Source organism: Schistocerca gregaria, unplaced genomic scaffold, assembly GCF_023897955.1.
Source record: "Schistocerca gregaria isolate iqSchGreg1 unplaced genomic scaffold, iqSchGreg1.2 ptg000238l, whole genome shotgun sequence".
Lineage (NCBI taxonomy): Eukaryota > Metazoa > Arthropoda > Insecta > Orthoptera > Acrididae > Schistocerca > Schistocerca gregaria.
The window spans coordinates 611,869-627,984 of record NW_026061750.1 but is presented as its reverse complement, the minus strand read 5'-3'; the positions used below and the strand labels follow the sequence as shown (position 1 = coordinate 627,984).

Here is a 16,116-nt window from a genome sequence, read left to right as displayed (position 1 = left end):
TCCAGATGGTGCCATTCTATGTTACAACTGACGTTCGACAACAGCGAGAAACTGTGTCCAGTCTCGCGCTCTGCTTGTATAACAGGCACAGTATTGTCTCGGCAATGTTGGACCAATCCATTTGTTGCTCGTTTCTATCAGCAGTGTTATTAAAGTGGCATACATAACTTTTCCCATTTTTTTCTGTAATAACGCCGTATTTCAGTGCTATGGAAATCTTACGAATAAAAATTACTCGTCTTTTTTTTTTAAAGGTTTATTTGAAAACTAAAAATTTTACTACGACATCTGTGGCTAATTGATATATCTGTTTTTACGTGGTTATCAGGAAAAAATGAAAAGATACTTGTTATAACCGAGAGCAAACAAATACTGAAAGACATCGGTTATTCAGAACTAAAATACCCATGTCGTTTTAACTGATCGGTTTTTCTATCTATAAACTGCAGTGTCGCCATAGAAAAGTGTGTCGCTCCATCAATGTCCATAGCAACTTTGAGATATGTGTTTATGCGCAATATCGGCAAATGGAAACACGAAGAGGTAATAAGCACCTGAGCGATAGAATTTATTTCACAGTCAGAAAAGTCGAGTGACAGGCAAGACTGAATCACTGTAATAGAAATTATATGGAAAGCTGTGTAAAGGAAAATTTCCAGTTCTTTCGTGGATTCCAAAATTGAAGCAAATTCCGGGACACCAAGGTGACATAGTCTTATACGGATAGTATTCCATGACTAACGTAATTGGCCCATATACTGTACTGGTATACGGATAATATTACACGACTAACGTAATTTACCTGAAATAATTTAGAAACATGTTACTGTAACATTCGCTACTACTCATTACGCTAATTCACCTTCAGCCATTAAGCGCAAATCTCAGTTATGATACGTGCGCCAAACAAAAATTTATCAACCTAGTAACTCAAGACAACTACAAACGATCATTGTGTGCAAAATAAATAGAACACTTCATAAGAAGAACATGACGGGTTTGAATCATTCCCACCGCAAAGGATGAAAAATTCAGGCTCGCACACAAGACCACTTGATAACTAACCAGAAATTCAGATTAGTTGTAGCTTCGGTGACAATCGCCTTTTTTACATTTTCCCCGTAAACTAGATAATTATGAAACGTAAGCAACTACTGTAAAGTATCTGCGGCAACGGCCTTGCCGCGGAGGTTGCATCGGTTCACGTGGGATCACCGAAGTTAAGTGCGTTGTCGGGCGTTGAAGGCACTTGGATGGGTGATCATCCAGGCCGCCATGCGCTCTTGCCATTTCTCGGGGTGCACTCAGCCTCATGATGCCAATCGAGGAGCTACTCGACCCAATAGTAGCGGCTCCGGTCAAAAAATACCAACATAACGACCGGGAGAGCAGTGTGCTGACCCCCGCCCCTCCTGTTCGCATCCTCCACGGATGATGACACGGCGGTCGGATGGTGCTGTCCCAGTAGGTCACTCGTGGCCTGAAGACGGAGTGCTTACAAAGCAAACTACTCTCCAGTGGATGGTCGTACTACTGAGACCTTGATGCCTGGCATCAACAACAGATGGCAGCACACGAGGTTGGCTTACGCCTACTGCCGAATTTTGCGATCTGTCGTAAGCCTGCGTAAGCACGTAGGGCCTTCCGTCTTAAGTGCAAGCATATCCATTGCGTTTTCTGTCAAGCGACTTGAGTGGAATATTTCATTATTTCTGAAATTTTATAGAAATGTTTTTCGTTGTATATCCTCACCATCGGTACTGAATTTACTGTAAAATTACTTGCTCACTTTTCGGAACTTCCGTTCATAGTAAATCGATACTATTTGAAGCCGTGGTGGACACGAGTCTAGTGTGCTTCACCTTCAGCACCTTCTGTGTCAGTCTCGGTTAATATGTCGCTGATTTCACAACGAACAGTTCGTTGTCTACTGAGTGTACTGTCTGTTGCACGACACTATCCCTCCCACGCTGCTAAATGTAGGTCGTCGGCAAAATATGACTGCAGTGGAACAAGGGCGTCTGCAGAAATTTCCCCAGGAGGTGGTGGTGGCATTGGTAGTGGTGTGTGTGTGTGTGTGTGTGTGTGTGTGTGTGTGTGTGTGTGTGTGTGTGTGTGTGGAGGACTATTACTATGAAACTCACACAGTCCAGACCTCCAAGGAAAATAAACCTTGAGATTTGGAAAGAGTGTTGATCTTATACCGCTTATACTGCATATTTCAAAATTCCACCTCTAAGGGGGAGACGCAGGACATGAAAGGATTTCTGAATCATGTAGCTATTAAGGTAATTTTGAAGCTAGGCATACGAACATTTGTATCTGGTTTCTAGGTCGGAAATAAAGAAATATGTGTTCCAGTATCTTTGGGAATTTAACCTCTATGCGGTGAAATAGTGGATGAACATTTTATTTTGAGATAAATAATTATGGAAGAACTATGAAAGTATTTTTAAGGCTACATCTACGAAAATTGGTATTTGACTTCAAGGCTACAAATAAGAAAATACGTGTTTCGGTGTTTTTGGAAGTTCAACCCCTAAGGGGATGAAATAGAGTGAGCTGGTGCGTTTCTGGCGCCAGTTTCCGTCGATCGTTGTTTCGATCTTTGAGTCGCGGTCCAGAGGACACTGCTCCCTAAGCGACTGTAGTAGTTCTCTGTGCAGCCCAACATCGGGCTTACCACGCTTACACTGGACACAGTTGCCAACAAATCGCCTGCCATCGCGATATAGGTTGGGCCAAAACATGTATTCCTGAACTCGGTTCAAGGTCTTGAAGAACCCCAAATGACCCCCGTCCGCCGACTCGTGGAAATATCTGAGTGCCATGCTAACTCGTTCCTGTGGAATACAGACCTTCACTTGGCCACGGTTGGCTCCCCCTTTACACAAGAGGCCCGCACGAAGGCAACAGCTAGTGACGACGTCGCCATCCACAAACTGCTGCATATTCGGTCCCCACCCGGCGTCCTCGGCCTGTTTGCCGGCTAAGTCGAAGAAGAAGCCGGGTGTCTCGGAGAGAAGGAAATTCACCCCCAGATCCGGCTCCACGTTTCTGAAAATGGTTCATTATGAAAGCATTATGAAAGCATATCTGACAATTCGTATTCGGCTAATCTGTTACAATTTTTAAAAACTACGTGTTTCACTGGTTTTTAACTTCGAGCATAAGGGGATGAAAATTTTAATGAAATATTTATTGCGTTATATTAAAATATTTTAAATCTGCATCTACGAAAACCGGTATTTCACTTCTCAATTAGATATAAAGAAATATGCGTTATACAAACAAGAATACAAACGGCTTGATTAACAAAAACCTTGGACCCCAGCTGTCAGCATTGCTTTTTGGTCATTCAGCAAAAGACCATGCTTCAACGGCGTTAGGTTTAGAAAAGTTTAGAAAGTGTTGCAGTTTATAAAAGACATAAAAAAAACGATTAAAGAAAAAATGCTTTGCAGACCATGAACGGTCTAAGTAGGTAAAGAAGCGGATGATAAGCTAGCTCTTTATGCAAATAAGTTGGTCAGTTTAAGTTCCGAGACATGTCATGCAGCAGGAACGGAATCCTATAGTTGCTACGATTGGCTAAAGGAAAAGTTTTGCAGAATCACGCGAAATCACTTCTGCAAGTGGCTGAGAATCTCGTAATGAATAAAAATTCTGTACTGAGAATTCCAAGGTGGGAGAGGCGAGATTCCTCCCCCCCCCCCCTTCCCCCTTCTCAGAATCCTATCCTTCTTTACCTACAGCAAAAAATAAATAAATAAATAAAACTAGAGAAATTTCTACTGTGAAACTATTTGCATACAAGAGAACGGCCATTAAAATTTAACTCTTCAAAGTTTTAAGCCCTGCCCCGTTCGAAAATTCAATTTCTTTGTAGTTGCATTTTTTAAAGGTGTACTTGTCTAGACTCCTGGAACGGAAAGGTTTTTTTTTTTTTAATCCGTGCTTTACAAAAGTTTCTACAGTCCATTGTTTGAAGCAGTGTCACGGCTGCCATGAGCCGCGCGGGGTACCAGCCATGTGTCCAACGCCTTGTCACGGTTCGCGCGGCTCCCCCCGTTGGAGGTTCGAGTCCTCCCTCGGGCATGGTTGTGTGTGTGTTGTCCTTAGCATAAGTTACTGTAAGTAGTGTGCAAACATACGGACTGATGGTTCAAATGGCTCTGAGCACTTTGGGACTTAACATCTGAGGTCATCAGTTTCCTAGAACTTAGAACGACTTAAACGTAACTAAATTAAGGACATCACACACATCCATGCTCGAGGCAGGATTTGAACCTGCGACCGTAGCGGTCGCGTGGCTCCCGACTGAAGTGCCTACAACCGCTCGGCCACATCGGCCGGTCTATCATGTATTCTAGAAGAGCTGCACGGTCGTCAGTGGCGCCTGTTCTTTCTAGAACAGTTACTATCTTCATATCTATGGTTAAACGTCACCCAGCCATTGACCTTCGTCTGTGCGAATGCGCACAGGCTACCGGAAATCTTACGGGAATCGTCACCTTAGTGTGAGCCAGTAATGAGTGGATGGACAAATACCTATTAAGTACATTACGTAATCGGATTGTGGGCGGTTCGGGGTGTGAGTCTCACGGGAAGCGTGCGAGGGATAAATTCCTGCAGTCGTGTTGTTCATTTGTGCCCTCGATAGCTCAGATGGATTGAGCGTCTGCCTTGTAAGCAGGAGATCCTGGGTTCGAGTCCCAGTAGCGGCACACTTTTCAGCTGTCCCCATCGAAGTATATCAACAACACCTGTCGGCAGCTGAGGGTTTCAATTAATTATCAGTTGTGTAGGTGATTCGATGAACCCTTTGCCAGGCACTTAAATGTGTTTTGCAGGGTATCCATATAGATGTAGATGATAACTCGTCCCGTGTCGCACGTGCTCAAAAGGATTCATACTGCAGAATGCATGCAAACATACTCACCGAAAATACGGACGAATATCAAGTGCAGGCTGCCGAGTGCTGCATATCCAGCTTAGACAGATCGGCTTTTCCTGCCAAGAAGAACAGGAAGTTGCTGTCTAGGAACAATCAGAGGTAGAGGAAGGGCTGATAAATACTCCTTGAATTGCAGACTAAACGTAAATAACGAAAATACATTTTTGGTAAAAATTGGTCAAAACATAATCGTTTGCCCTCCGTATTGGATTAGCTGTTTTGAATATTGAAAATCTGACTTCAGATTCGTTTTCAGCGACATTAAGAATATATGTGTAACACTCAGTTCATGCAAATCGAAGTAATAATATAACTAAATGTTTTCCCTAAACTTTGAACACTTTTTTTTTTCGAGTAACGATTTTCTCAGAACGGCATGCAGCATAAATTAAAAGTGGTTCGATCTCTTAACTTCTACCTCTGACCCCTAAAAGTAAACACTTTTCTTAGGAACTTATAGCTATAATATGACATTTGTTAATATTAACTAATTTTTGTGTAGGCATAAGGAGTGAAACAAACCCCTCAAAATCGAACTCAAAGTTCGAATTAGCACTGTATCGTTAAATTTAAGGTTGTTTCATTGCGGTTAGGTATGCGCTCCCATTAATTTTATGTATTATCGACTGATGTTATCCATTTTCAAGTTCAGAGAAATAATGTAGTATCAACTGATGTTACCCATTTTTGAATTCAGGTAACATCTGAGGTGCCACACTGCACGCACTCTGCGTACTCCAGTCTCGCAAGCCCTTGATCAAATCATAATTACGGGCGCCATTTTTTATTGAAAATCTAAAATTAAGCTCATAGTATTGTCACTCGTAATTCCCAAACAGATCGTTCGAATGTATTTTCATTGTCCAAAAAAAAAATTTCAAATTTACCCTTTTTTGCTCATTTGTATGAGAACCTGGCCGTAACGCCGGAATATAGTCACTAGATTTTTTTTCAGAGACGCTGTACGTTCGCGAGAAGACTTTCGTTCTGCGCGTGTCGAAGGACATTCCTCAGATATTACTGTGTGTGTGCTACTCAGTCGTGCCACTTAAGTGTACATCTTTGCATAGTTTTCCTTTCACGATGTAAACAGTGTTCCGCTCAGTTGCTAACTGGCCAGTGAGTGGTTCCGAAGGTGTCGGATGTGCGGTGCGTTCGGTCTGCTAGGACAACAGCAGACTAGCGTGGTGCGATGGCAGAAGCAGACATTGAGGGAGCTAGCTGCTGGGACGCCAGCGAACAATTTATGCCAAGTAAGACGAAGAAGACTATTCTAAAATTACGAGCCGTCTAAAAAGTGTTTACCATTGGTAAATCTTGCTGTTGAGTCTGACAAAACTGACAGTTTTTCCTAGAGATACAGGAAATCCCCCCACCCCCACTCAATGAATATTTGGTTGTGATGACAGGCCGATTGGTAGTGTAGCCCGAGATCTAAGTTAGGTTGGAAGGTGGTTATTTGATTGAGAGTTGTTTACGCCAACGATTATGAATGCCGACTAAACGTTGTGCGAGCAGATTGCCCTGTAGCGTAGCCTAGTGTTTCCGTCCGCGCCACATTTAACACACTTTCTCTAACTGTGTACAAAAGTCTCACAACAGCCACGATAACTACGTTTCTGGTGGGGGGAGGGTAGAGTCCACTATGTAACTTTCACGGCAAATTTTAGTAACCGCATAAACTAACCGAAATAGAAGCGTCATTTTAACTATATTTCCTTTTGTGGGAAAATAATGGTTCTCCTCTTTTGGCAGCAACTGTACTATGTAGGCGACTTATTAGTTTTTTTTAAACTCTGAATCATGATCTCAATAGACGCAGTGCTTTTTTTACGTTACTTGATTTGTGGTCTATAGTAAACAATGCAACGAATTGGTAAATTCTTTGAAGTTTGACGTGTGTTACATAGACGACGTCTGCAATGTTCGTAAGGCCAAGTTTGCATATATTCGGTGTCTGTTTTTTTGGCCATGTACTGTATAATTAAGGGGAGGAGGATTATGTTCAAGGAGCAGTGCATTAGCAGTCTATGGAGAAATTGAGAATTTGGATCTAACGAACGGCATGCTCGGGCAGTTCGTGATATTCTGTTGACCACTGTGTAATTCGGACACAGTGATCATTGCCTCTCCCTAGTAACCAGGGGACTCGGGTGCTAATCCTGGTCTGGCACAAATTTTCAACAGTGCCCATTGACTAAAGTCTGTGCCCATTGTCAGCTAATATCATTGTTTCGGTGTTAAATAGTATTTTGTTCGCGATACGTGGTTTAGCTTTTTCATGGATAACAGCTTTGAAAAGCGTACAGGTTATATTGATATTCGCTCGTCGTTAGTCCAAGGCAACTATAGCGATTTATAAACACAGTTGTAGTTCGTATTAAGCCCACATACGTAATTGTGTCCTGTGTTTCTTTACCAAGAACTACTCCGTAAGTAATTCCCCTGTAGTGGTATTTTGTTTAAATATTTATAGACTGCAGGCATGGATGAAATATGAAACACATATCCGAAGTTCCTGTTAATATTGCAGATACTGTTTCATCCGTACTAGGGGCCAAAACATTTCATCAAATACAGAAGGACACAATTTGTCTCGAGATTTAGCAATTTTTCGTAATAGAGGCCTTGCGTCGATATGTTTTTCTCTAATTCGTGTTTGGATTTAATCTTAAAACACACTAACTCTTCCACCACTTATTCGATACGTGTTTTCATCCCTTTCGTAGCCTAGAGTTCCTAAACGGTCGATAATATTAATAATTTCCATTCTCAATTTTATTTTCTGTAAAATCTCCTGTTTATGGTTATTGCTAACATGTTTCACGTTCTCACTTTTATTATTTTTATTTTTCTAGTTTTGTGCCTTGTAGCCAAATTTTCTTTGAATCTGGTTTTCAATTCTGAAATAGTAACAGTTGAAGGTCAAGAGAAGATTGCGGTCTATTTGAGGAGAGTGGCTTGGAGATTTTTTATAACAGACGTATACAGGTCATGGGGATCCTTACCTATATACATTTACTTCGAGTGTGATGTAGCCCATTCTCTTGTCATGATCTCGGCTGTATCGTAGCACATTGTCTCGGTTAGGTTGGAGATTTCTGTTGAGAGTTGCCGAAGTCAACGAAAGTGATTACAAAGTAAAGACTGTGCTAACAGAACGATCTCTAGCGTAGTCCAACACGTTCTTTCTGTCCTTTTAAAGCCTCTTTTAATTAAAAATAACTAAAGCTGCAAGATACAATCACAAAAACTGTATTACGTAATAGAGTAATCCCAGACTATTGTTGTGTAAGTTGTGTGCGTACACTATTTTTTTTGTTAGTGAATATACACTTTTTTACTCATTTGCTGGGTTTCAGTTTTCCCCGTTTTCTGGCAAAAAACCTTTTCCTGTGAAGGGCCCATTAGCTTGTCGGTTATATTTGTGACATTCTCGACGGTCAGTAATTTCGTGATAGTCCATCCACCGGCGTCATTGTTAACATCGGATATAGATTTAAGTATTAGGAAGGCTAATATGAAGCTAATGCATGAGTAGGTCTAATAATTAATAAAAATAGGAATGCGGGTAAGCTACTACATACAGCATAGTGAACGCATTGTTGTGGCCAAGATAGCCACGAATCCCACGCCTACCAAAGTCGTAAAAGTAGTCCTCAGATGATGAAGAAATTGATGGAATGTGTGATGAGATAAAAGAAATCATTCAGATAGTGATGGGAGATGAAAATTTAATATTAATGGGTGACTGGAATTCGACAGTAGGAAATGGAAGAAAAGGAAACGTAGTAGGTGAATATGGAATGGGGGTAAAAAATTAAAGAGGAAGCCGCCTGGTAGGCTTTTGCCCAGAGCATAACTTAATCATAACTAACACTTGGTTCAAAAATCATGAAAGAAGGTTGTATACGTGGAAGAGACCTGGAGATACTGCAATATTTCATATAGATTATATAATGGTAAGACAGAGATTTAGGAACCATATTTTAAATTGTATGACATTTCCAGGGGCAAATGTGAACTCTGATCACAATATATTGATTATGAACTGTAGATTAAACTGAAGAAACTGGAAAAAGGTGGGAATTTAAGGAGATGGGACCTGAAAGAACTGACAGAATCAGAAGTTGTACAGTGTTTCCGGAAGAGCATTAGGGAACGATCTACAGGAATGGGGGAACGTAATACAGTGTGATGGGGGATCTGAGTGGTGTACTGTCAAGGGGGAGGGGGTTCCTCAGGGATCAGTGTTGGGGCCGCTATAGTTCCTTATTTATATAAATGATATGCCCTCAAGTATTACGGGTAACTCTAAAATATTTTTGTTTGCTGATGACACTAGCTTGGTAGTAAAGGATGTTGTGTGCAACATTGACTCCGTTTCAAGTAGTGCAGTACATGACCTCAGTCCATGGCTTGTAGAAAATAAACTAACGTTAAATCACAGTAAGATTCAGTTTTTACAGTTTCTAACACACAATTCAACAAAACCTGACGTTTTAATATCACAGCATAGGCATATGATTAGTGAAACTGAACGGTTCAAATTCCTAGGTGTTCAAATAAATAGTAAGGTGTTGTGGAAAGCCCACGTTCAGGATCTTGTTCAAAGACTTAATACTGCCATTTTCACTATTCGAACGGTACCGAAAGTGAGTGATACTTCGCCAAGTAAATTAGTCTACTTTGCTTATTTCCATTCACTTATGTCGTATGGTATTATGTTTTTGGGTAACTCTTCCCATTCTAGAAGGATATTTTTGGCTCAGAAACGAGAGGTTCGGGCAAAAAGTGGTGTGAGTTCACGAACCTCTTGTCGACCTCTGTTCAGGGAGTCTGGGTATTTTGACATTGGCCTCTCAATATGTATATTCCTTATTGTCGTTTCTTGTTACCAATATTAGTTTATTTCCAACAATAAGCAGCTTTCACTCGGTTAATACTCGGGAGAAATCAAACCTCCATTTGGATCGGGCTTCCTTAACTCTTGTGCAAAAATGTGTGCAGTATACTGCTGCATCCATTTTCAATAAGCTGCCACTCGAATTCGTAAATCTTAGCAGTAATCCACGCGCTTTCAAATCGAAACTGGAGTGTTTCCTCATGGGTCACTCCTTCTATTCTGTCGAGGAGTTAATTGAAAAATTAAGCTGATTCTCATTGTACTGCTGATAGCGTTTGCTTAAACTTATGGACTGATTTTCTCTCAGGTTCATGAACATGTATTTTTATCTGTTATTACTTTTATGTTGTAAGTTCATGTGTCGCCCTAACCGCCGTCTGCTTCACGTCTGCTGTGCAGCGAGCTTCCTTAATTTAAGTATTAACTGTATTTTTCTTACTTGTCACTTCTTCTTCCGTGTGTTTTTGCTTTTGCTGCCTCGGAGTGTAGCGGCAGTGGGGAGTCTAGTGCGTCGCATGGTGCACTCCAGGTGTTAGATCCTTCACCCACTGTCCCTGCTGTCGAGACATCTTCGCGGGTACCGGGCGCGGCTGGCCACCCTCTCCCCAAGGGGAGTGGCGGGTTCAGCGGCCTTCGCGGCGCACGAGGCGGAGGGTCAATGTGGAGGCTGGCCGTGTGGCATCGCCCGCTCTGCCTGTGAATGGACATGTGGCTGCTCCTTCAGCAAGGTCCGAGCAGGCACACGGGGGGAGGGGTTTATTAGTTATTGGGAGCTCCAACGTTAGGCTGGTGATGGAGCCCCTTAGGGAAATAGCGGAAAGGTCGGGGAAGAAGGCCAGTGTTCACTCTGTGTGCTTGCCGGGGGGTCTCATCCGAGATGTGGAGGGGGCCCTACCGGCGGCGATAGAGAGCACTGGGTGCACCCGACTGCAAATTGTTGCTGATGTCGGCACCAATGACTCCTGCCGTCTGGGTTCAGAGGTCATCCTCAGTTCGTACAGGCGGTTGGCAGAGTTGGTGAAGGCGGAAAGCCTCGCTCGTGGGGTGGAATCAGAGCTAACTATTTGTAGTATCGTTCCCAGAACCGATCGCGGTCCTCTGGTTTGGATCCGAGTGGAAGGCTTAAACCAGAGGCTCAGACGATTCTTCGGAGAGCTGGGGTGCAAATTTCTCGACCTCCGCAATGGGGTGGAGAAATGTATGGTCCCTCTGAATAGGTCAGCCGTGCACTACACGCCGGAAGCGGCTACGAGGGTAGCGGAGTACGTGTGGAGTGCACATGGGGTTTTTATTAGGTTAGAGAATTCCCTCCCTAGGCCCGACAAGACGCCTCCTAAGACGCGGCAAGGCAGGAGTAGGCAAAATGCGACAGGGAATAACAATATTAATGTGCTAATAGTAAACTGCAGGAGCGTCTATAGAAAGGTCCCAGAACTGCTCTCATTAATAAACGGTCACAACGCCCATATAGTACTAGGGACAGAAAGTTGGCTGAAACCACATGTAAACAGTAATGAAATCCTAAACTCCGATTAGAATGTATATCGCAGAGAAAGGCTGGACAGTAAAGGGGGAGGCGTGTTTATAGCGATAAGAAGTGCAATAGTATCGAAGGAAATTGACGGAGATTCTAATTGTGAAATGATTTGGGTGAAGGTCACGGTTAAAGCAGGCTCAGACATGGTAATTGGATGTCTCTATAGGCCCCCAGGCTCAGCAGCTGTTGTGGCTCAGCACCAGAAGAATAATTTGGAAAATATTTCGAGTAGATTTCCCCACCATGTTATTGTTCTGGGTGGAGATTTTAATTTGCTGGATATAGACTGGGAGACTCAAACGTTCATAACGGGTGGCAGGGACAAAGAATCTTGTGAAATATTTTTAAGTGCTTTATCTGAAAACTACCTTGAGCAGTTAAACAGAGAACCGACTCGTGGCGATAATATATTAGACGTTCTGGTGACAAACAGACCCGAACTATTTGAATCAGTTAATGCAGAACAGGGAATCAGCGATCATAAAGCGGTTACTGCAACGACGATTTCAGCCGTAAATAGAAATATTAAAAAAGGTAATAAGATTTTTCTGTTTAGCAAAAGTGACAAAAAGCAGATTACAGAGTACCTGACGGCTCAACACAAAAGTTTTGTCTCAAGTACAGATAGTGTTGAGGATCAGTGGACAAAGTTCAAAACCATCGTACAATATGCGTTAGATGAGTATGTGCCAAGCAAGATCGTAAGAAATGGAAAAGAGCCACCGTGGTACAACAACCGAGTTAGAAAACTGCTGCGGAAGCAAAGGGAACTTCACAGCAAACATAAACATAGCCAAAGCCTTGCAGACAAACAAAAATTACGCGAAGCGAAATGTAGTGTGAGGAGGGCTATGCGAGAGGCTTTCAGTGAATTCGAAAGTAAAGTTCTATGTACTGAATTGGCAAAAAATCGTAAGAAATTTTGGTCCTATGTCAAAGCGGTAGGTGGATCAAAACAAAATGTCCAGACACTCTGTGGCCAAAATGGTACTGAAACAGAGGATGACAGACTAAAGGCCGAAATACTAAATGTCTTCTTCCAAAGCTGTTTCACAGAGGAAGACTGCACTGTGCTTCCTTCTCTTGAAGTCGCATAGTTGACAAAATGGTAGATATCGAAATAGACGACAGAGGAATAGAGAAACAATTAAAATTGCTCAAAAGAGGAAAGGCCGCTGGTCCTGATGGGATACCAGTTCGGTTTTACACAGTGTACGCGAAGGAACTTGCCCCCCTTCTTGCAGCGGTGTACCGTAGGTCTCTAGAATAGCGAAGCGTTCCAAAGGATTGGAAAAGGGCACAGGTCATCCCCGTTTTCAATAAGGGACGTCGAACAGATGTGCAGAACTATAGACCTATATCTCTAACGTCGATTAGTTGTAGAATTTTGGAACACGTATTATGTTCGAGTATAATGACTTTTCTGGAGACTAGAAATCTACTCTGTAGGAATCAGTATGGGTTTCGAAAAAGACGGCCGTGTGAAACCCAGCTCGCGCTATTCGTCCACGAGACTCAGAGGGTCTTAGACACGGGTTCACAGGTAGATGCCGTGTTTCTTAACTTCCGCAAGGCGTTTGACACAGTACCCCACAGTCGTTTAATTAACAAAGTAGGAGCATACGGATTATCAGATCAGTTGTGTGCTTGGATCGAGGAGTTCCTAGATAACAGAACGCAGCATGTCATTCTCAATGGAGAGAAGTCTTCCGAAGTAAGAGTGATTTCAGGTGTGCCGCACGGGAGTGTCATAGGGCCGTTGCTATTCACAATATTCATAAATGACCTGGTGAGTGACATCGGAAAGTCTCTGAGGCTTTTTGCAGATGATGCTGTGGTGTATCGAGAGGTTGCAATAATGGAAAATTGTACTGATATGCAGGAGGATCTGCAGCGAATTTACGCATGGTGCACGGAATGGCAATTGAATCTCAATGTAGACAAGTGTAATGTGATGCGAATACATAGAACGATAGGTCCCTTATCATTTAGCTACAAAATAGCAGGTCAGCAACTGGAAGCAGTTAATTCCATAAATTATCTGGGAGTACGCATTAGGAGTGATTTAAAATGTCGACTGTCAATGGTAAGAAAAGTGTTTCTAAAGAAGAAAAATTTGTTAACATCGAGTATAGCTTTAGGTATCAGGAAGTCTTTTCTCCGAGTATTTGTATGGAGTGTAGCCACGTATGGAAGTGAATAATGGACAATAAATAGTTTGAACAAGAAGAGAATAGAAGCTTTCGAAATGTGGTGCTACAGAAGAATGCTGAAGATTAGATGGGTAGATCACATAACTAATGTGGAGGTATTGAATAGGATACTGGAGAAGAGAACTTTGTGGCACAACTTGACTAGAAGATGGGGTCGGATGGTAGGACACGTTCTGAGACATTAAGGAATCACCAATTTAATATTGGAGGGCAACGTGAAGGGTAAAAATCGAGGAGGGAGACCAGGAGATGAATACACTAAGCAGATTCACAAGGATGTAGGTTGCAGTTGGTACTGGGAGATGAAGCTTCCACACGATACAGTAGCATGGAGAGCTACATCAAACCAGTTTGTGGACTGAAGACAACAACAACAACAAGGTATTTGTCTCATGTGTAACCTTCAACAGAAGTGGGGCAGACAAGAGGGTTAGATTATATGTACTTTCCATTGAAATTGATCCATAATGGGGAGATACTCAATGGGAAAATAATATGCTAATTTATTATCCACAGACCGCAAATGGACTGATCATGAACGAGAAATGAAAATTTGGTCACACTTCTGATAGTACACGTATTATTTGACCCCCCCCCCCCCTCTCTCTCTCTCTCTCTCTCTCTCTCTCTCTCTCTCTCTCTCTCTCTCTCTCTCTCTCTCTCTCTCTCTCACACACGCACACACACACACACACACACACACACACACACACTCAATCGCGCGCGCGCGCTTGTTCTACTAAGTAATTCAATTCATTATTGGTGTCGGAAGAGATGGTTAGCAAGAAATCCTTTAGGCTCCTCGTAAACTGAAATCTGTCAGTAGTAAAGCTTTTTATGGCTGCCGGCAAGTTATTGAAAACATCGTTCTCCTTAATGATGGAGACTTTCTTGCACCAAAGTAATTAACTTACCAATTTTTGTGGAGATTATTCACTTCTAGTTATGACTTCATGAAATGAGCTGTTGATTTGAAAATATTCATTTGTTTTTAAACACAATATTCACGGGGAGAACGTATCTTCCATCTCCACCAGTTAACTGATCTATTTATATGACCCTTATCCTAAGTTGTGTTATATTAACGGTAAAACACAAAACATTTCTTACATGCATTTCCACTATTTTCCAACAAGCTGACAATTTTTCATGAATAATATATTAATAGTGAAATTTTTAGAAAAATTTTTAAAGACAAGTTTTGCGGGCAAATTTCAAAAATTAAAAGACCATAGTGTTCATTATAATACAATTTCTCCATGGTTTTTAATTCCTACTCCGAAGTTTTCTTTTGTTTCCTTTACTGCTTGCTCAGCAAACAGATTGAATAACATCGGGGATAGGCTACAACCCTGTCTCACTCTCTTCCCAACCACTGCTTCCCTTTCATATCCCTCGACTCTTCATGCCCTCGAGTAAGAAAACTGGTCGTTAGAATTCCATGGTTCTGGGATAAATGGTTTGAGAGGAAAGGTACATTTAGTTAGAAAAGTTACGGAAAATTTAAAGTTGTATTGCACTTACCGTCGTACATGCACTCATTTAAATTCATAGTTTCTTTCACTTTCCAATAGTACGCATGCTGTACATAAACATAACATTTGTTTCATGATATTTACTTTTTTATTTCTTGCAAGTCTTCTAGAACTTCTTTCGAAAACTTTGTGGGTAGATCTTGGCATTTGTTTTGTTCAGAAACGTTATTACTCTAGCAAACAACTGACTACGAGACAAGAAAAAATGTATTCAATAGGTGAAAGCTCAAAGCTACGGGTAAAATGTCCCTAGGCTTATCATCTCAAAGAAGAGATGGCACAGAGAAACAAGTGGGCATGTCTTACATAGCAAGCTGCCATTTAAACCGACATTTAGAACCTTCAAATACGGATTTGGACTAAAATACTTTCATATTCACACTAAGTGTAAATAAAACTGGTACAATCACCAATAAACAAAATTATTTTCATTGTTTTCGGGGTTCCTTTTGCCTTTCGGAATAAATATATTGCGAATCAGCAGTTAACATGCCTGGTTCCCCAAACAGGAGACGACTAGAAACTTCCGAAATGTGGTGGTGTAGAAGAATGCTAAAAAAGTTTTGATCGAATAGCTGATGGGGAGATACGAAATCAGATTAGGGAGCAGAGAAATTAATGGCACAAATTGACAAAAAGAAGCGATCGTGGGTAAATGTCATATTTCGATTCCACCCATCCGCTGTGACCCACGACGTTCTGCATGACGTTGATTAGTTGCATTTCGAAGGATACCAGTGGCCTTATTAAATGTTAACTGCGATTGCCTTCGTTTCTAGAGCAATTTATAATGTTCGTTAACTATGATTTTTTTCGGAATATATCGTGATGAACTCTGGGAGGAACCACAGAACACAGCTTAAATTGTCGTTGAAGAAACGAGTAGTGATTGTATTTTTATCTTTCTTATCCGACACGTTGGGGAATCCAAGGTATAATGGGGTACACAGTTGAAAACTTTGATTAAA

The 16,116-nt window shown here is 41.7% G+C and overlaps 1 non-coding gene across 1 annotated transcript; it reads left to right on the top strand.

The window, feature by feature from the left end:
- Positions 1-4,652: 4,652 nt before the first annotated feature.
- Positions 4,653-4,727, top strand: Trnat-ugu (transfer RNA threonine (anticodon UGU)). Its single transcript has one exon. It is a non-coding gene; the product is annotated as a tRNA-Thr (tRNA).
- The last annotated feature ends 11,389 nt before the right edge of the window (positions 4,728-16,116 follow it).